This window comes from Odocoileus virginianus, unplaced genomic scaffold (genome assembly GCF_023699985.2).
Source record: "Odocoileus virginianus isolate 20LAN1187 ecotype Illinois unplaced genomic scaffold, Ovbor_1.2 Unplaced_Scaffold_10, whole genome shotgun sequence".
Taxonomy (NCBI): Eukaryota; Metazoa; Chordata; class Mammalia; order Artiodactyla; family Cervidae; genus Odocoileus; species Odocoileus virginianus.
Genome location: NW_027224272.1, coordinates 414,167 through 435,989, shown reverse-complemented (window position 1 = coordinate 435,989; position 21,823 = coordinate 414,167).

The window sequence follows — 21,823 nt, the reverse complement described above, 5'->3', positions numbered from 1 at the left end:
GATATATTAAGTATGTATGCATGATATAGAGTAAATATATAGTAGATACATGTGATAGATTTAGTATATGTGGGTAATATATGCAAATATTAAAGAGATATATAATATGTATATACATATTATATTACCCAAATTTTGTCTGGGTGTATGAAAATACCTAAGTAGAGAATTATGTGGCAGGGCAGTGTGAATGATAACAATAACTGTTGATTAGAATAATACACATTTTTCTTTATAAATCACCTCTGCTTGCCTATTCACATATACATTGAAATATTGCCAACAGACTACCCTCTTCTTAAGGTGAATACTTTGCAAATTAATTCTCACTCTATTTAGTAAGAACAAAAAATAAAATAGTCATCTTCTTTCCCTTGGGAATTGGTGTAAAACCTCCTCAGTAAGCCCGCCCGTCATTCTGGTAAACACAGACAATCTGGTCCTTTAGAGTGGTCCTAACTACTGTCATAAGTTCCAATCTTCATTTTGAAATGTCAGAACAAATGAAAGACCCTAAAAAGAGAGGGTCTTACATCTTTGTGGGATGATGTAGTGTGTAGATTCCCACAGATTCCTATAAGAAGGTAATGAGAATAAGGAGAGAGAGGAAACATTCCTCATTGTAGTCATGACAGCCTAGGAAAAGCCCAGAAGCCAAATGACTGGGACCCAGGGCTTAGAAGGAAGGAGCCTTCAGAGAGGGACCAAATCACAGAGGGCGTTCTTACTCAGGTGGCCCTGAGATTGTGCGTCCAGCTTGGCAGTCAGAGGAGGGGTAACTTGCTCATGAATCAGGACCCTGATCTGCGGTGCATTGACTCAAGGAAGGCAACATGGAGCCACAGGAGAGATTGCTGCAGCCCTCGTGTGCCTCATCCTCACAGATGGCAGATTAGGCTTCCCCAAGGAAAAGACGATATTGTTACAGAAGGGAACGGATGCAAGGAGTGAGAATGAAAGAGAATGAGAGAATGATACTCCTAAATATATATATACACACACACACACACATATATATATATACACACACGTGTATATATATATAGATATGTGTGTGTGTGTATATGTATATATGTATACATATAGTGCAAAACATGTTTAGGAAGCCTTTTTTTTTCCCTTCAAATGAAGAGTTACTGTAAGGGCCATTAAACTTACAAAACCAGGGCCTTCACAGGCTTTCTAGAATAAAACCTACTTTTCACTTCAGTAAAGGGGAAAAGTGAGCTCTAAGTGGGGAAGACATACAATGGCCATGCATAACCTGAAAGGGCATCAAGGGAGAGGAAGGCCGAGTTGACGCTGTCCTGAGTCAGCTCGTGGTGACCAAGGCCAAGGACCAGCTGGTGGGAAATGGGGGTGGTTGTGGTCACGTCTCCTAGAGCAACTTCGCCTGCTTTAAAGAGTGACCAAGTTGTCATAAGTAACCATTAGAAGTATGTATTATAGAGGGAATTTAAGCTACAGGAAAAAAAAAAGGTCCTATTCTTATGTTACTCCAGGTAACCCATTTATATTTGATATTTAATGAAGATTAGCAGGGCTTCCCAGGTGGCACAGTGGTAGAGAACCTGCCTGCCAATGCAGGAGACATAAGAGACACAGGTTCAATCCCTGGATTGGGAAGATCCCCTGGAGAAGGGAATGGCTACCCACTCCAGTATTCTTGCCTGGAGAATCCCATGGACAGAGGAGCCTGGCAGGCTACAGTCCATGGGATCACAAAGAGTCGGACACGACTGAGCAACTGAGCACGCATAGAGATTAGTAAGGAATGTTGATCATATTGACACACACACACAAAATTAAGAATTTTAACCATAATATTTATCTTTCCAATAAAGTCTGCACATCTGTCCAGTTATTCATAATAGTACATCAATAGTAAGTTATCCATCCAATATTCTATCATTTAGAATCTCCTTGGTTAAAGAAAACTTGCTGGGTGCAGACTTAATAGACCATAAATTTAGACCTTATGTAACCAAACATAGCTTTTCTTTCTTTCCACAAATTAATTTCTGTCACAGCATACTCTGTATCAGGATTTGGTTCTCTCTGATGCAGTAATAATGACACTGTTGTTTTTATTACTACTATTACTATTATTATTGCTACTATGATCTTCTCAGTTCCAGATAAGCCTAGTTACTTTGGTGTTTTTTCTCAGTCATTTCAACTTTAACTCAGAAAACTTCTGTACTTGGACTCTTTTTTTTTTTTCCTTTTGGAAATGATGTTAAATCCTACTCGTTACCAGTGTCACCGGTGAGAAGACAGCATTTTTTTCCATCTTGCTCTGTATTCGTCCCATGCTGGCATCTAAAGTGATATAACTCATGCAGTCCAGCCTTTGGATTTGTCTCTGCTCACCCTGCCATCAGCAGAAATTCACAAAATTGGCTGAGCCCCAAAGCCAGTGCAGCATTCCCTTGAACTAGCTTTAAGACATTTATGGATCTGCCAGCAGTTTCTCTCTAAACTAGTATTCTCTTGAGGTATCACTTGAGCTTTTGGATGGTCTGCTATTTGTTTGAAATCATAGGACCCTTAGGAGGGTAAATGGAAGCTTGTAGGCCATCATCCCTTCCGCCTAGAACAGGCCGCCCCCCTTTTCTAATCTTGCACTGTATCTCCATGGTCTTTCAGGAGACCTTGTAGACTTCCCATCTCTCTGATTTGTCAAGGAGACAATTACACATTGAATTGTGTTCCCCCGAAATTCATATGCTAGAGTCCTAATCCTCAGGGATTTTATTTGGAAATAGGGCCTTTGTAGATATGATTAGTGAAGATGGAGACATTAAGATGGGCCGTAATCCAGTGTGACTGGCATCCTTATAAAAAGGGGGTTTTGGAGACAGACACCTATACAGAAAGAATGCCATGTGAAGATGAAGGCAGAGATCTGGATGATGCTTTTTTATAAGCTATTATTGCCAGATTGCCCACATACTACCTGAAGCTAGAGGAGAGGCTGAGAACAGATGGTCCCCTTCCCTGGTAGCTCAGATGGTAAAGAATCTGCCGGCAGTGTAGGGAGACCCAGGTTCAAACTCTGAGTCCGAAGGATCCCCTGGAGAAGGGAATGGCAACCCGCACCAGTATTCTTGCCTGGAGAATCCCATGGACAAAGGAGCCTGGTGGGCTGCAGTCCATGGGGTCGCAGAATTGGACACAACTGAACGACTGACACATACACACAGCCCCTAGAAGGAACTAACCCTGCTGATACTGTGATCTTGGACTTCTAGTTTCTAGAACTGAGACAGTACAACTCTGTTGTTTACACTACTCGGTTTATGGTACTTAGTTATGTACTTAGGTACTTAGCCCTAGCAGACTTATACAGAGGCCTATACTCTGTCTACCTTTGTAATTCCTAATTAAAAATATTCGTTCCAGTTTCTCACTCATCAAACTCAAAAATGGAGAGAAGGTGGGTTTCATCCAATGTGTTTTACATGTTTTCTTCCTTTTTAGAACCTCTTGGAGATCAGAGCATTCCTTGTTCAAGAAATATTGAGTACTTCCTAATGTTAGGCACTCTTTTAGGCAATGTTACCAAATACGGTGGTAATACAACATGCAGTGTTCATGCTTTGGAGCTCACAGAATATTAGGAGATTATAATAAGTGAGTGAACAAATAGTAAAAACTGCAGTAGAGGAAAGGGAGTGAAAGGGTAAAAGAGTAAAAGGGATGGGAGTTATTTTTATAGGTGATAAAGACAAAGTCTTTCTGATAAAGTGTCACTTGAGAATCTGAGTGAAACAAGAAACAAGCTTTGCTGTCATCTAGGTGATAAGCAGAGGAGAGAGTACATAACCACATCTGGTGACTGTTCTGTGTGTCCTGGGGTGGAGTGTGTGATGGAGTGGCAGATGAGGAATATTGAAAGTACAGTTAGGTTGTTGAAATGAATGAGCACACCCAGGAATTGTTTCATTCACTTGTTTGTAACATGTCAGAGTGTTTGTTATTTATCACATGTAACCACAAGACTTAAAACATAAATTCTGTGAATTAAAAGAAAGAAAAAGGCATCAGAGACAACTGGTATTAGTCACTGTCAATATAATATAAAGTATTGGATTTCATCAGTGTTTAGACAAGATGGCAGACATTAACTGGTAGGAGTGGAAGTGGAAGAAATGTGCAAAAATCCACAAAGGTAAAAAGGGAGTAAAGCAGCTATGATATGGATGAGATTGTGGCATGTCCAATGTATTTTATACATGGAAAAGATATTTTTTAACACCCCAGTAATCAAAACAGAAAATATTGTCAGTAATAATTACAAAGCAGAAAAAAAAATGTAATAGAAAAACAGAGAATGACATGTTTATTATTGAAATTTTTATATATCAGATCATATCCAGAAACATGAGATACTTCAGTTAGGGAATTGATTTTTTGTTGTTTCAAATCTAAAGAAAAAGCCTTTCTAGGAGCCTAAATTTGAATAATAAAGATTCAAGTTCATCTAAATAGTTCCTATGTAAGCCAAAACATTTACTTAACAGAAGAAAACCATTATACTTTGCAGTTCGCACTATTTTTCACTGTTTAAAATAATGAAATACTCGTGAAAATTCCAACTAGTGGCTTAAAATGACAGGACTGAAGTAACTCAAGTTGTTTCTTTGCTTGGTTACTCACTGTGCCTGCAGTGTTCAGTTTTAATCTCCTGTTCAAATGCAAGAAAAGGCAGTAACACAGAGATGAGTGACATGAGCTCTGAATAAAGCAAGCTCACAGAGCTCAGAACATTAGGAACTCTCTCGAACAACACATGTAGTTGAGTCTCTGTTTGTTGAGGGCTGCATTTGAGGAGCTATGCCTCCATCTTTGAAAACTGTATAAAAACCCGTTGACAATATGTATGTATTTTTTTCTTCATCTGATAAAAATTTTATAGTCAACTTGGCTTAAATAGTGTCTTGTCTGAAAATCTCTGAGTAGAAGTATAAGGAAGTAATAGCCCATTCTCTCTCTCAGCTTGTGTTTTTGGTGCTGAATATTTCACAGACTCCTTCATCCATCAGCAGCTTTATAGTGACTGTTCGATATCAGGTTCTTCACTACTTTCCTATCTTTCTCTTGAGTGTAGACAGATAGGAGGGAAGATGGAGTGGCAGCCTTGTTGAAAGGTGACCCCTCCAGAGCCCCAGTGTGCCTCTCTAACCTACCTCCTCTCCTGCCAAGTTCTTTGTTCTCCCAAACAGAAGTCATATCATTAATGGACTAGCTGTTAACCAGACACTAACTAGAATTTCCTTTTCTTAGGCAGGTATCTTTGATTAGGCTAGTGTTACTGATAGCTCAGTTGGTAAAGAATCCGCTGCAACGCATGAGACTGTGGTTCGATTCCTGGGTTGAGAAGATCCTCCTGGAGAAGGGATAGGCTACCCACTCCAGTATTCTTGGGCTTGCCTTGTGGCTCAGCTGGTAAAGAATCCTCCTGCAATGCAGGAAACCTGGGTTCGATCCCTGGGTTGGAAAGATCCCCTGGAGAAGGAAAAGGCTACCCACTCCAATATTCTTGCCTGGAGAATTCCATAAACTGTATAGTCCATGGGGTTGCCAAGAGTTGGACATAACTGAGCGTCTTTCACTTTCACTATTAGATATAATGTCCCTAGACTTTTTGGATTCTTGCTCAGGAAACTTGGCTGATAGAGGTCAATGTTTCTATTTTACTGATGACATCCTCTTTTTAACTTTTAAAAGTCATACACTGTTTATGGAGGTTGATGAAATGTTTAGCATCTCAAAATTATTGAATATTGTATGTAAATGATACTTCATGCTGCCATTTTGGAAAATGACTATATGTGACTAGATAAAGATAGAAATATTACAAAGGAGATCCATTTAGAAATTCAATGAACTTTAGTAAAATTAAATATAAAGAAAGATATTACAGACCAATGAAATTCAAGACTGAGGCCTACTACTCACAGAATGACTATTAAATAAAATGTAATGGTGAGGTATGTAATATAGGAGTAAATAAAGAAAAAAGAAATAACCAGGTCTGTGAAATCAGTAAAGACATTTTCAGCTGGGGAAAATTTCCCAGAAAACTTTTTTTTTTTAAACCCCCAGCAGACAGTCTTGTGCATTTTGTCAGTAGATGAGTTTTAGATTCATAACAGTATACAAACTGGTCATTTCTGATATCAAGAGATGTGATTCAAAACGAACTTGCCAACAACTTTACTGACACTTGTTTTTTCCAGCAGAACATATCAAGGAAAAATATCAGAGGTCATGCATCTTCTTTTTTAGAATTTTTTTAAACCATCTTTATTGAGATACAATGACATACAACATTGTGTAAGTATAAGATGTACAATATGATGCTTTGATAAATGTATATATTGTGAAATGATTGCCACAATAAGGTTGTTTAATACCTCCATCACCTCACATAATTACCACCATTTTGTGGTAAGAATGTTTAAAATGCATTTGCTCAGCATTTCAAGTGTATAATTTAATAACCTTACTGTACATTAGATCTCCAGAACTTATTCATCTTACAGCTGCATGTTTGTACCTTTGACCAACATATTCTCATTTCCTACATCCGTCAGCCCCCTGGCAACTATATTTTACTCTGTTTCTAAGAGTTCAGCTATTTTAGATTCCTACATCTAAGCAAGATCATAAAGTATTTGTCTTTTTTGTTCTGACTTATTTTATTTAGCATAATGCTCTCCAGGCCCATACATGTCAGCACAAATGCCAGGGTTTCCTTCATTTTCTTGGCTGCATAATATTGCATGTAATATATAAATATGTGTGTGTGTTGTTTTCTTTATTCATTCATCCATCAGTGGACAGTTATGGTCATTTAGGTTATTATCACATCTGGAATATTGTGAGTAGTGCTGCACTAAGGCTGGGAGTGCAGCTGTCTCTTCTAGTAGCGATTTCATTTTTTCAGGTGTATGCCCAGATTGTTGGATCAAATGGAAAGTCTATTTTTAGCTTTTTGAGGAATCTCCATACTGTTTTCTGTAGTGGCTGCACCAATTAACATTCCTACCAGCTGTTTCTAAAGCTATGAAGACTAGTAAGGAAGGTCACAAAATTGAAGCAGGAGTTGAAATCCCCAGGACCCCATTTCAGAGAGCAAGAACCAGTATGTGCCAGGACATTCCTGCACTTCATCTATCATTGCTCTCTGCTCATTTTACTTGACCACTCTTCAAATAGATTTCCTCTCAGAGAGGAAAATGCAAACCCCAGCAGCTGCCGATTTCCACCTTGTCTGCTTTAGGAACTCCAGAGATAAAAGAGCATTTCTTCCCCTATCCTCCTAGCATCTCTATCAAACCAGAAAATGTCTTGGATTGACCTGCTTAGGTCATGAAAACACCCCGTGACTAAGTACTGTTTTCAAGATAGTGTGATAGAATAGTGAGTCAAGGCAAGGAGGCTAGATGATTTTAAAAAGAAAATGCGTAAAGCATGTATCTACTATGAGTTAGATAATTGTATTCCAGCACATGTACCACATTACATATTAAAAAATGTTTAAAATAGATTCACTATAGTGATGCTATATTGATGTGGTTAAATGAATTCTGTATTACCTGAATACATTAAAAAAATGCAACCATTAAAATCCCTTTTACAGAATATTTAAGGATGTGCAAAAAGCTCATGATATTATAATGAAAGCAAAAAGATAAAAAATATTTCTAGAAAATACACCAAAATGATAAAAGTTATCTTTAGAATATAGAACTGTAGTTATTTTATTTTCTTCTTTCCAATTTCAAGTTTTCCAAATTTTCTACACTGATCTTTAATTTTATAATAAAAATAATTTTTAAATACATGATAAATATCAGGACATACTGGCGGATCTTAGGGCTGTCAGATGAGTTTATAGGCCTGGTAGAAAAGCTGTGTGGAAGTACAGTAGTATTGATTTTACTACCATCCTTACTTCTGGGTCCAAAGGAGTGATTGAAGCTTGGGGTTATAGGAGTGATATGTTTGTGTTTCTTAATAGAACCTGTTATAGGAGTGTATGGGTGTTGCCAGAGTCTCTTCTGGAATTACCTGTGAGCTAAACCATCTAAGAATTAGTATCCTGTTTGTCACATGTTCAAAAATAAAACCAAATTATCCATGTTTATTGACAATGCATGTTCAAGAAAAATTTTATATTCAAATACATTGCATATCTAGTGACAGTGCAATCCCAGATCTCATTGCCAAATGGGAACATTACAAAGCAATGAACCTGTGTTTTGTTTTATTTTATTCCAGTTTTATTGTGATATATTTGACAAATTAAAATGGTATATATCTAAGGTATACAGCATACATGTGAAATGATTACCAAAGGAGAGGTAATTAACACATCTATTACCTCACATAGTTGTCACTTTTTGTGTGTGGTGAAAATATTTAAGATCTACTCTTTTAGAGAATTTCAAATATGCAATATAGTGTTATTAACTATAGTCACTATGCTGTAGGTTAGATGCCCAGAACTCATTTATCTCTCAACTGAAAGTTCATACCCTTTGATTGACATCTCTCCATTTCTGTCACCCTCTAGCCTCTGGCAACTCACTTTTCTACTCTCTCTTTCCATGAGTTTGACTTTTTTTTTCAGATTCCATATATAAGTGAGATTATTATAGTATTTGCTTTGTCATATGCACCAAGAATATACAATGGGAAGTTTATAACTGGAAGTTTATACATTTGACCACCTTTATCCATTTCTACCTTCACCCATTTTACCCAATTATAATAAATAAATCCTGGAGAACTAATTGCAGCACAGTGACTGTAGTTAATAATACTGTATAGTATGCTTGAAAGTTGCTAAGAGAGTAATTTTTAAAGTTCTCATTGCAAGAAAAAAAAATTTTGTAGCTATGTATAGTGACAGATGCTAAATATATTTATTGTAGTGGTCATTTCACAATATGTACAAATATTGAATCATTCTGATGTACACCTAAAATGAATATGATGTATTATGTCAGTTATATCTCAATTTTAAGAAAGAACACACAATGGGGAAAGGATAGTCTCTCTAATAAATGTTTTATGGAAAATGCTTTCAGTTCAGTTCAGTCATTCAGTCATGTCTGACTGTTTGTGACCCATGGATTGCAGCACATCAGGCTTCCCTGTCCATCACCAACTCCTAGAGCTTGCTCAAACTCATGTCCATCAAGTCGGTGATGCCATCCAACCATCTCATCCTCTGTTGTCCCCTTCTCCTCCTGCCTTCAATCTTTCCCAGCATCAGGGTCTTTTCCAGTGAGTCAGTTCTTCCCATCAGGTGGCCAAAGTATTGGAGTTTCAGCTTCAGCATCAGTCCTTCCAATGAATATTCAGGACTGATTTCCCTTCTAGGATTGACTGGTTTGATCTCCTTGCAGTCCAAGGGACTCTCAAGAGTCTTCTCCAGCACCACAGTTCAAAAGCATCAATTCTTCAGCACTCAGCTTTCTTTATGGTCCAACTCTCACATCCATACATGACTACTGGAAAAACCATAGCTTTGACTAGACAGACCTTTGTTGGCAAAATAATGTCTCTGCTTTTTAATATGCTAAGTTTGTCATAGCTTTTCTTCCAAGGAGCAAGTGTCTTTTAATTTCATGGCTACAGTCACCATCTGCAGTGATTTTGGAGTCCTAGAAAATAAACTCTCTCACTGTTTCCATTGTTTCCCCATCTCTTTGCCATAAAGTGATGGGACCAGATGCCATGATCTTCATTTTCTGAATGTTGACTTTTAAGCCAGCTTTTCACTCTCCTCTTTCACTTTCATCAAGAGGCTCTTCAGTTCCTCTTTGCTTTCTGCTGTAAGGGTGGTGTCATCTGCATATCTGAGGTTATTGATATTTCTCCTGGAAATCTTGATTCCAACTTGTGCTTCATCCAGTTCAGCATTTCGCATGATGTATTCTGCATATAATTTAAATAACCAGGGTGATGATATGCAAGCTTGACATACTCCTTTCCCAATTTGGAACCAGTCCATTGTTCCATGTCTGGTTCTAACTGTTGCTTCTTGACCTGCATACAGATTTCTCAGGAGGCAGGTAAAGTGGTCTGGTATTCCCATCTCTAAGAATTTTCCACAGTTTGTTGTGATCCACACAGTCAAAGGCTTTAGCGTAGTCAATGAAGCAGAAGTAGATGTTTTTCTGGAATTCTCTTGCTTTTTCTATGATCCAACGGATGTTGGCAATTTGATCTCTGGTTCCTCTGCCTTTTCTAAATCCAGCTTGAACATCTGGAAGTTCTTGGTTCATGTACTGTTGAAGCCTAGCTTGGAGAATTTTGAGCATTACTTTGCTAGCATGTGAGATGAGTGCAATTGTGTGGTAGTTTGAACATTCTTTGGCATTGCCTTTCTTTGGGATTGGAATGAAAAGTGACCTTTTCCAGTCCTGTGGCCACTGCTGAGTTTTCCAAATTTGCTGGCATATTGAGTGCAGCACTTTAGCAGCAGCATCTTTTAGGATTTGAAATAGCTCAGCTGGAATTCCATTGCCTCCACTAGCTTTGTTCATGGTGATTCTTCCCTCAGGCCCACTTGACTTCACACTCCAAGATGTCTGGCTCTAGGTGAGTGATCATACCACTGTGGTTATCTGGGTCATTAAGATCTTTTTTGTACAGTTCTTTTTTGTATTCTTGCTATCTCTTCTTAATATTTTCTGCTTCTGTTAGGTCCATGCCATTTCTGTCCTTTATTGTGCCCATCTTTGCATGAAGTGTTCCCTTGATATCTCTAATACTCTTGACGAGATCTCTAGTCTTTCCCATTCTATCATTCTCCTCTATTTCTTTGCATTGATCACTGAGGAAGGCTTTCTTATCTCTCCTTGCTATTCTTTAGAACTCTGCATTCAGATGGATATATCTCTCCTTTTCTCCTTTGCCTTTTGCTTCTCTTCTTTTCTCAGCTATTTGTAAGGTCTCCTCAGACAACCCAAAATGCAAAAGAATGCAATTGTACCCTTACCATACATCATATAGGCTTCCCCGGGTGGCACTAGTGGTAAAGAACCCACCTGCTAATGCAGGAGACACAGGAGACGCAGGTTCCATCCCTGGGTCAGAAAGATCCCCTGGAGGAGGACATGGCAACCCACTCCAGTACTCTTGCCTGGAGAATCCCATGGACAGAGGAGGCTGGTAGGCTATAGTCCACGGGGTCGCAAAGAGTTGGACACAACTGAAGCAACTTAGCATGCATGCATACATGATACACAAAAATCAACTGAAAGTGGATAAAAGACTTTAAGACTCAAAATCATCAAACTCCTAGAAGAAAATGTAGGGGGAAAGCTCTCTGACATTGGCCTTAGCAATGAATTTTTGAATAGGACACCAAAAGTATAGATAGCAGAAGCAAAAATAAACAAGTGAGACTCTATTAAACTCAAGAGTCTCTGCACAGCAAAAGAAACTGTCAGCAAATGAAAATGCAACCTGCAGAATGGGAGAAAATATTTGCAAGTTGTATACCTAATAAGCAATAAACATTTTAGATATCAAGGCCTCATTTATGGAAGTCTTATATTTTCCATTGGGAGAAATAATATAAAACCCCATGAGCTAATACCATAAGGGGAAAGTACAAAAGTAGGTCAAAGAAATCAAGTTACTCTTCTATCAACCTCAAGAAAGAATTAAAGATGTTCTTAATCCACTAACTATAAAGTACTGATTGTAAATTTGGCAACAACAAGAAATTCAAATTTGTTCAACATTGATATATGCATGAATTATAGTGACTATAGAGGGTGAAGATATTAAGTTTCTCAACTATCTAGTTGAAATTTTTTGAAACTGTGAAAGTCTTAGTCATAAATATGTCCTGTTTCACTAGAAGCTTGGCAGAAATCACAGCTATCTATGAGCAAATGAATGTCATAAAGATGAGAGAACGTTCAGTGGGAAGGAGTGTGTGTGTGTTTATGCTAAAACTGAAGGAGTTTTCTTTTTTATTTTGTGAATATTGAAATAATGTTAATAGCTTGTGAATTTATTTTTACTTAGGTCACTAGTAATAATAAGAGAATGTTCCAAACACAGAAAAATGAAAATTATTTCTTAGAAATCTGTTTTTCACACCTATTACGTCAAAATTGAAGACATATGAGGATTCAAGCTGAGTTATTTACTGCATCAACTTGGTAGATAATTGCCACTCCTTCACAACAGTTTAGGTTTCAAAGATCTAGTATAAGATAAAAATGAAATACATCTCAACAACTCTAGGGAAAATTGGTCTGTTGTGGAACTCGTTTGATTTGATCTCTTGGAGGAGAACTATCACCTTTAAAGTACAGCTGCCCACCAGTCAATATGATTTTTAATTCATTTATCTTGGTCCTGATTTATTGAACTTTGGCCACAGATTGCAGTGTTTAGGGCCTCGCCATTTCACCTTTAAACTTGGAGCATGTGTCTTGTGTTGTGTTCTGTGTTCAGTCATGTCTGACTCTTTGCAACTCCATGGACTGTAGCCTACCAGGCTCCTCTGTGCATGGAATTTTCCAGGCAAAAATACTGTAGTGGGTTGCCATTTCCTACTCCAGGGATTGAACTTATGTCTCGTGCATTGCCAGGTGGATTATTTCCCACTGTGTCACCTGGGAAGCCCAGAGCATACATCTAGAAAAGAACAAAAATGAAACAAGCAAAAAATCAAAGTGACATAAAACCTCAGACTAAAACAGTACCCTGCATCTGTTTTTACAGTCTTAATGTCTCTGAATGCTTCCTTACTTTTCTGGCACAACACCTCCCAACGTTTGATATATGTTGCCACTTTTTAATCATATTTACCCCATAAATCTTTGATAATTAGGTTGACCAATTTGTTTTCCAAATCTCAGCAATCCCTGTCTTTGATTGAATGATCCATTGAGATCTAGTTATTCATATATTTTGGCCATGTTTTTCTACGTTTGTTTTATGTGAAAGGGTAAATCTAGTCCTTAATAATATACCTTGACTGGAAACATAAGTGTGTTAGTCGCTCAGTCATGCCTGACTCTTTGCAACCCCAGGCTCCTCTGTCCATGAGATTTTCCAGGCAAAGATACTGGAGTGGGTTGCCATTTCCTTCTCCAGGGGATCTTCCCAACCCAGGGATCGAACCCCGGTCTCCTGCACTGCAGGCAGATTCTTTACTGACTGAGCTACAAGGGAAACACATGATCTCTTATGCCTCATATCATTGATAGACTGGTCAGTTCTCTTAAATGTTCTCTGAGGCTCATCCCTCCTTTCTGAAGCTCTCAATTATTTCTGAGTTCAAACTACCTACAGGAGAACGGCATCCTTCTCACTGACTGTTGCACCCTTTACATCTCTCTGCCAATCTGCCTTAAACAGTGTGGCCCGGATCAACAATCCTAGCTATCACAAGGAGACAGCAGTGAGTGGTGGCTTGAAGTGAGATCTTAGTTCCCTGCCCGGGAAATGAACCTGAGAAGCCTGTGTGAAAACCAGGAATCCTAGCCACCAGTCCACCAGGGGCTAGAGGCTAGAAGCAAAGTGGCCCTGGCTCTTGCTTCCATTGTAAAATGAATTTGTCAAGGAAGCAAAAACCGTCAAAACAAGTACAAAGTTTATTATTAGAGATACAACACAAAAAGTGGGAGAGCTCACAGAGAAATAGTTTGTTTATTTTAAGACAATGACACAAAGATCCATGACACAGAGATACATACCAGGAGAGAAAGAATGTAGGTGTCCTCCCCAGGAGGAGGAGTACACCGGAGAAGGAGTTCAAATCACTTAGTTAAGGCAGTTCTTCCAGGTCTTTCTTTGCCTGTGGCCAATGATCTCACTTCTTTTTCCACACCTCACCTGTCCAAGGTCCCTTTCCCACATGCCAAGATGGAGTCCAGCGCAGAGGCCCAGTGGCCTTGGAGGATATGCTTTGGAACAAAGAGGTTTCTCTTGCATTTTTGGTTGGGTCTGTTGATGCAAAATCAGATGGAAAAGTGAAAGAAATCCTTTGACTAATTAAGCCAAGAAAACACCATAGCCTCCTTTTGTTGGATGTTTCAGAGCTTGATAGGTGTGGAATTGCTTAAATGCTCCATGTTATAGCTCACTTGTGGTAATATATCAGGCCCTTAAGTTTCCCTGATGTGTGTTTCTTACTGAATGTGGTGTCTTTACTTATTTTTCTTCTTCAGATTTAAATAACATAAGCTTAAGAATGTGGAATGGGGTGGGGAAGAGCCAAACACATAATTTTATGAATAAAAGCACTTGAAATTAAACCATCCTGAGGAATTAATTTGCATAGAAAGCTGACATCTACAACTTGATGTGACAAATATATGCCAGTTTTTGATTGACTATGCATTTCTTAAGCATATACATATGCATACGTATTCTTTTTTTATATATAAAAGAAGGTGTTTGTAGTATTTGTATTTCTGATATCTAGGGCATTGGGTATCATGTTTTAGATGATCAGTGGATGCTAAATGAAAGAAATAAGTGGATCATTGTGGTCCTCTCATTTTTATGGCCTCCAGAAGACTAAAGGGATTTTTGAGCAGTTTATATATCAATGATCCATGATTTCATTAGTTTATTCTCACAGGAAAATATTAGAACAACCCAGTGAACATTTGATAGATTCAGCTTCTGTTTTTGTTTCATGTGTTTTCTCTTCCACAAACTGTTTAATAACAAAATTACTCAGGCAGAGACCACACATTCTCAGGCTTTAAGCTAATGTTGATTCCTAAGCTTCCTTCAAATCAACTTCGGGTATGTCCTGGAAGATCGAGAGAGCATATGTAGATGCAGATATTGGCAACTCTGAACTCCATGGAAAAGGAATGAGTTCACTGCAGAATTTGGTCCATTCTGAACTCCACCGGGGAAAATGCACGGTTTCTGCCACCCTGCCTGGGAACTGGCCCTCATTCCTTAGTGGAAGAACAGATCATACAGTTAATGCATTTTATACGTGGTGATGTGACAAGGCATAAAGCACTAGAACTAGAGGGTTTTCATTTTCAGAGTTACTAAGCCAGTCCCTTTAATAAAGGAAGAGAGAGATAGGTCTCTGTGAAACTTGACAGGTTAAGATTTGTTTTCTCATCTTTAACTGTGTCCAGTGTGCTAATGGATGGAGAGACTGAACTCAGAGCTGACAGCCTTGAACATAGCCTCTCACAGAGGCTAGCGTCAGGCCCTGTTGTAACTGCACTGGCTGGCCAGGGTTTGCGAGGCAAAGCCAAGGGCTCACCTTGGGAGCCATTCAGGTTTCATGTTGGAGGATTTAGAAAGGGAAAAGCCAGAGGTACATAGACATTTTAAAGGAAACTTCAGATTTTGAACGTATAGAAGGGAATACAATGTGCTGAGAACTATAAGTTTTGGTCCTCTCAAATTCTCCACAGCTTTCATGAGAGGGCCATAAGAAAGGAGGGCAGGAAAGGAACACTACTGACTAGGCTTTGGCGTGAACATTGAGTCCGGAACACCACGGCTAGTCTCTGAACTCTTGTCAGTCATCCACTTGGGTGCATATTTCTGGTCTATGTCTTTGATCTAGCAAAAAAAAAAAAAAACAACAACAAAGGGTGGTCCCTGAAAGATGAAAACTAAGATGTTGTGACTCCAGTTTAAATTATGAAAGCACTTCAGTATGGCCTTTCAAGCTCTAGTCTTCCTTAGCCTTGTAGAGAGTATAAAAATTGAGAGGCACTACTGTTATCAAGAAAAATCAGTATTCCTGGTGTGGTTTGTAAATGAGGCACATGTTGTCTGTGAGGTGAGGGTGTGAGAAAAGAAAATAAAAATAATAATAATAGGGAAAAATGACAGTTTTATTAAGTGACCTGAGAGCTATCTCAGAGTTGTAGCATTTTTATAAACAAGTGGACTATATGTGTTGTCAAAATGCAAAGACACACATACCATTCCATGCTTAGATCTGGAGGACAGTATAAAAGCAAAAAGAAATAATTGAGTATAAACTTTGACCGCAAATTAAAAATATTTTAAATAATAATGCAGAGGTCTTCTTCCTTGGGACTGTGGAACCTGCTGATTTAATCAATGCAAATCACAGACGGTTGCTAGGCAATGCCTGTCCTGATGGCAGTCAGGTGATTCTCTTATTCTTTGTAGAAGTCTCTCTGTTTTCTGAGACTGTGTATCACATTTTGTTCTTCAAGAATGCAAAAATACTGCTTTGTAAAAAATCATTTAACACTCTGAAACCTCAAATATATATAATTTTCTAGAGAATTAAATATGTGTATTCCTGTCAAAACCAGATCATACGGTTTTTAGAAAAGAAGATAAAGTAGAGAAATGTCAATATTGGAGATGTCTTTCCATAAGCCGATTAGGGAAATGGGGATTAACACTGATGCTAATGCAATTTGTGTGCAGAACTCCTTTCAACATATGTCCCTGGCACCCTGCAAAGTCTCATGGTCTCTAGGGGACAAGCCCCATTACCCAGTGCATTTTGGAGTGCTGAAGACGGAAATCTAAATGACTATATGAAAACTAATTCTGAAATTGTACTTTCATGTTGAGAATTACCTCATTCTTCCCATAACACCATGCTCATATTTTTTTTATAACATGTCACATTCTTTATTCACTGGTCTATTGCCGACTGAATGTCAGCTCCCTGAGTTTGATAGTTTTATCCTTGTGCTTCCTGTATTGGTGGAGCCCAGCATCATTTCACACACAGTCTGGGGTATATAAATGTTTGCTGGAAACCAAATTCACCCAGATGCAATTATACTAGCATAAATTTAGTGCAAGCTTAGTTTTATCTCAGCTCTGCCATGTATGTTCTCTTTGGATATAAAATGTTCTTCCTAAAAATATTTTAACTTTGAATTTTAATTTTGTGAATAAACTAGAATAAATTATATATCTTATATCTGACTTTGTAGATACAAATAGCCTAATCTATACATAGAAATGTTTGCATTTGTAGTTTTAGCACAGACACATAAAGAGCTTGAAAGTCATCATCCCCATACTTAGAAGAAGCTGGACAGACTGGAATGCCTTTTCTTGGACCCATCAAAGAACTAAGGTCACAGGCCATCTTGCTACCCCCAAATCTGAAGAGACACGTACATCTAGAGAAAGAGAGCCAAGATTTGTTTACCTGGAGAAGCTAATTTTAAAAAAAAAGGAAGCAGCAGCCACACATCAGCAATATAAGAAAGGGAAGAGAGGTCATCACTACTGATCCAAGATTACAAGCATACCTTGGAGATATCGCAGGTTTGGTTCCAGATCACTGCAATAATGCAAATATCACAAACTGAGTTGCACAAATTAACTTCTTTTTATTTCCTAGTGCATATTAAATTATGCTTAGACTATACTGTAGTCCATTAAGTGTGCAATAGCATTATATCTTTTTTTAAAAAGTACATACTTTAATGTACAAATGCTTTATTGTTGAAAAATGTTAGCCATCATCTAACAACACAGAGGTGCTTGGGATAGTCCACTAAAGTTCTACACCCTTTTCAGAAAAAAAAAACAAACAAACTTGATGACACAAGTAAAAGCATAAGTTGAGAGAACTGATGGGCCGTGGTTCAATTTTATTCCCCAGGACCAGAGTATTAAATTTCATTGTAAGGAAAGCGACAGGAAGCCTTATCTGCTGGTCGTATGTATTGGTAGGTTATTTGCAGGGATGTTCTTATGACTTATTATTCAACAACCGCTTCTTAGGAACAAGCAGTTTCCACCCTAACCAGGCACCAGAAGCCTGGTAGTTGGCAGCTGGATAGCATCACATCTACTAGACCGAGAAGGCAACAGGTTTTCTCTGCTTCCCGGTAAGGACCCACAGACATCTGCTGCCATGGGGGCCGCTGTGGTTGGTGTGCAGTGATCAGTAAACCAGGCACTGAAGTCTGGAGTTTTATTCTCCTCACTGCAGCCACAAATGATTCATCTTGTCGTGACCATCTGTAACAAATCAAGAATAAAGTAACAGAACCTCACTGCTTAAAAGCACTTGTGATTACCAGGGAGCAAACGGGAATTCACTGGCCACAGGAGATTATACTTAGAGAGCGAGATAGGAAAACTGTGAGGCATTTGCAGATTCAGCCTATATGCCCACGTTTCCTCATCACAAGCTCCTTGAGGATGTTTCTATGATGCAAAAGTCAATCTCTCACCTCCAACTCAGCCCTTTATGACCTGTTCAGACACCGTCATGTGGAGTCACTCTTTCCATGTGCGGTATCATCATCCAAATGCCTCAGCACACTGCTGCTCACCCTTTTGGATTATCCCCCTTTGGTCACGCAAACCAAAATGCTATTTCCAGGGTTGTTTTCTTCCCACCATCTAGATTTGTTCCTCATTCTGCTACATCTTCCACGGAATTTTTTTTTTATTGCTTTAGAGTTCATGGATAATATTTCTTTTGAAAAGACGCCTGTAAAGCTTCACATTTCACTTTAGCACCAAACTGACATTATACAAGAAGAGAGAGATCTGCAGTCCGTCACATGAAGGAAAATGTAAATGAATGTCATATAAAACATTCTATAACATGAGATAAAAACCCTCCCACATGCTAGGGTGGGACATGGTTTTCTTCTTCCTGTGGGGAAGTCAGTTAACAGAATTGACCCAAAGAGATGCCCAGACATAAAACATCACAAGCAAAATGTAGCTGTGGATCTGGGAAGAGAAAACTGCAGGATGCCAACAGTAATTTTAAACCAAGAATATACAGATGATTATGACCAGAAGGAAAAGCAGTTATTTACTCCAAACAGGGCTGCTTTAAACTTTCTCTTTGAAAGGGAATAGGTGGGTGAATAATAATTGTGAGAAATGCCTCACAGGATTTTATTTGAATCCATCCATACCTTTTTATCTTGCTCAACTAACCTAGGCCAGGGGGAGGAGATTCTCTTCCAAATTTATTTTTGATCTCACAAAATACTTATTAACGTTCAGAACAGACACACAGCTTAGTCATTTGTGCTCTCACCGCAACAAAGGAGCCTGGTGGGGGCTGCCAGTCACAAGTTAGCATCTTCCTAGACACAATGACAGGGGCGGACTATGTGCCGGGGAGTCAGGGCGCTTCTCTGGGATGTGGGCCCCGCTCAGCCCCTCTCTGATGATGAAGCTGTGAAGACAGGAGCTGTGAGAGCCGGGCTGAAGAACTTGTGGAAGATGGATTACAGAAGATGAAGGAGACCACCACGGAGAAGCAGAGCCTGGCAGAGAGAACACCACGGTGCCCCTTGTCTCAGAGGCCTGGCTGCACCACTGGCTACTAGAGTAACATTGGTTACCAAAGTGGATCAAGTCCCTTTGTGCCTAAGTTTGTTCAAGTGGAGTTCCGAAGATAATCCCTGACTAGGAACTTTAAGATAAAACTGTGGACTATATTTTTTTGTTTTGCCTTGTTTTAATCTTTTGCTTCTAGTATAGTATTTGGTGGGGAGAGGAAACTCAAGAATAAAAACATAAAAAATGAAATCAGTTGCAAAGTGGCCTCAGATATTGACCCGTGCCTGCTCTTTCTTTAACAAGTCATTGTAAAGTGATATGCTAAATACACTGATAAGCCCAGCAAAGCAATAGCTTATAAATGGAAATGGGAAATTCCACTTTACAAAAACAAGGTCAGATTTACATTCTTTGCTACTTTAGCAACTTTGTGCAAAGGATAAGGGAAATCTATAAGACAGGTTTCAACAAGACAGGAGAGACAGTTGGCAAAAAGATAAACCATCCAGATGGGAAAATGATGTTAAGGTGTGGACATTCAGTTCATGGTTTGGTTTGGTTTTTGTTTTGTGTGATACAGCTTTGCCTTTACTAACTATGTTGTTGATCAATCACTAAATCAGGTCTGACTCTTTGCAACCCCATGACCCACAGCAGGCCATGATTCCCTTTCCTTCACAATTTCCCTTAGTTGCTCAAATTCACGTCCACTGAGTCAGTGATGCTATCTAACCATCTCATCCTCTGTCACCCCCTTCTCCTCTTGTCCTCAATTTTTCCCAGCATTAGGGTCTTTTCCCATAAGTTGACTCTTCGCATCAGGTGGACAAACTATTGGAGTTTCAGCTTCAGCATCAGTCCTTCCAATGAATATTCAGGACTGATTTCCTTTAGGATGGACTGGTTGGATCTCCTTGCAGTCCAAGGGACTCTCAAGAGTCTTCTCCAACACCACAGTTCAAAAGCATCAATTCTTTGGTGCTCAGCTTTCTTTATGGTCCAACTCTCACATCCATACATGACTACTGGAAAAAACCATAGCTTTGACTATACAGACCTTTGTCAGCAAAGTAATGTCTCTGCTTTTTAATATGCCTGTCTAGGTTTGTCATAGCTTTTCTTCCAAGGAGCAAGCGTCTTTTAATTTCATGGCTGCAGTCACCATCCACAGTGATTTTGGAGCCCAAGAAAATAAAATCTGTCACTGTTTCCACTTTTTCCCCATCTGTTTGCCATGAAGTGATGGGACTGGATGCCATGATTTTAGTTTTTTGAATGTTGAGTTTTAAGCCAGCTTTTTCACTCTCCTCTTTCATCTTCATCAAGAGGCTCTTTAGTTCCTCTTCATTTTCTGCCATAAGGGTGGTATCATCTGCATATCTGAGGTTATTGGTATTTCTCCTGGCAATCTTGATTTCAGCTTGTGCTTCATCCAGCCCAGCATTTCACATAATATACTCTGTGTGGAAATTAAATAAGCAAGGTAACAGTATACAGCCTTGACATACTCCTTTCCCAATTTGGAACCAGTTCATTGTTCCATGTCTGGTTCTAACTGTTGCTTCTTGACCTGCATACAGGTTTCTTAGGAGACAGGTAAGGTGATCTGATATTCCCATCTCTTTAAGAATTTTCCACAGTTTGCTGTGATCCATACAGTCAAAGGCTTTAGCGTAGTCAATGAAGCAGTAGATTTTTTTTTTTTTTTACATTCCCTTGTTTTTTTCTATGATCCAGTGGATATTGGCAATTTGATCTCTGGTTTGCCTGCCTTTTCTAAATCCAGGTTGTATGTCTTGAAGTTCTCAATTCAGATACTATTGAAACATAGCTTGAAGGATTTTGAGCATTACCTTGCTAGCATGCGAAATGAGCACAGTTGTATGGTAGTTTGAACATTCTTTGGCATTGGAATGAAAACTGACATTTTCCAGTCCTGTGGCCACTGCTGAGTTTTCCAAATTTGCTGGCATATTGAGTGCAGCACTTTAACAGCATCATCTTTTAGGATTTTAAATAGCTCAGCTGAAATTCCATCACCTCCACTAGCTTTGTTTGTAGTAATGCTTCCTAAGGCCCACTTGACTTCACACTCCAGGATGTCTGGCTCTAGGTGAGTGACCACACCATCGTGGTTTTCTGGGTCATTAAGACCTTTATTCTATAGTTCTGTGTATTCTTGCCACCTCTTCTTAATCCCTTCTGCTTTTGTTAGGTCCTTTCCATTTCTGTCCTTTATTATGCCCATCTTTGAATGAAATATTCCCTTGGTATCTCCCAGTTTTCTTGAAGAGATTGCTAGTCTTTTCCATTCTTTTGTTTTTCCTCTATTTCTTTGCAATGTTCACTTAAGAAGGCTTTCTTATCTCTCCTTCTGTTCTCTGGAACTCTGCATTCACATGGGTGTATCTTCCCTTTCTCCTTTGCCTTTCATTTCTCTTCTTTTCTCAGCCATTTGTAAGGCCTCCTCAGACAACTAGTTTGCCTTCTTGCATTTCTTTTTCTTGAAGATGGTTTTGATAACTGC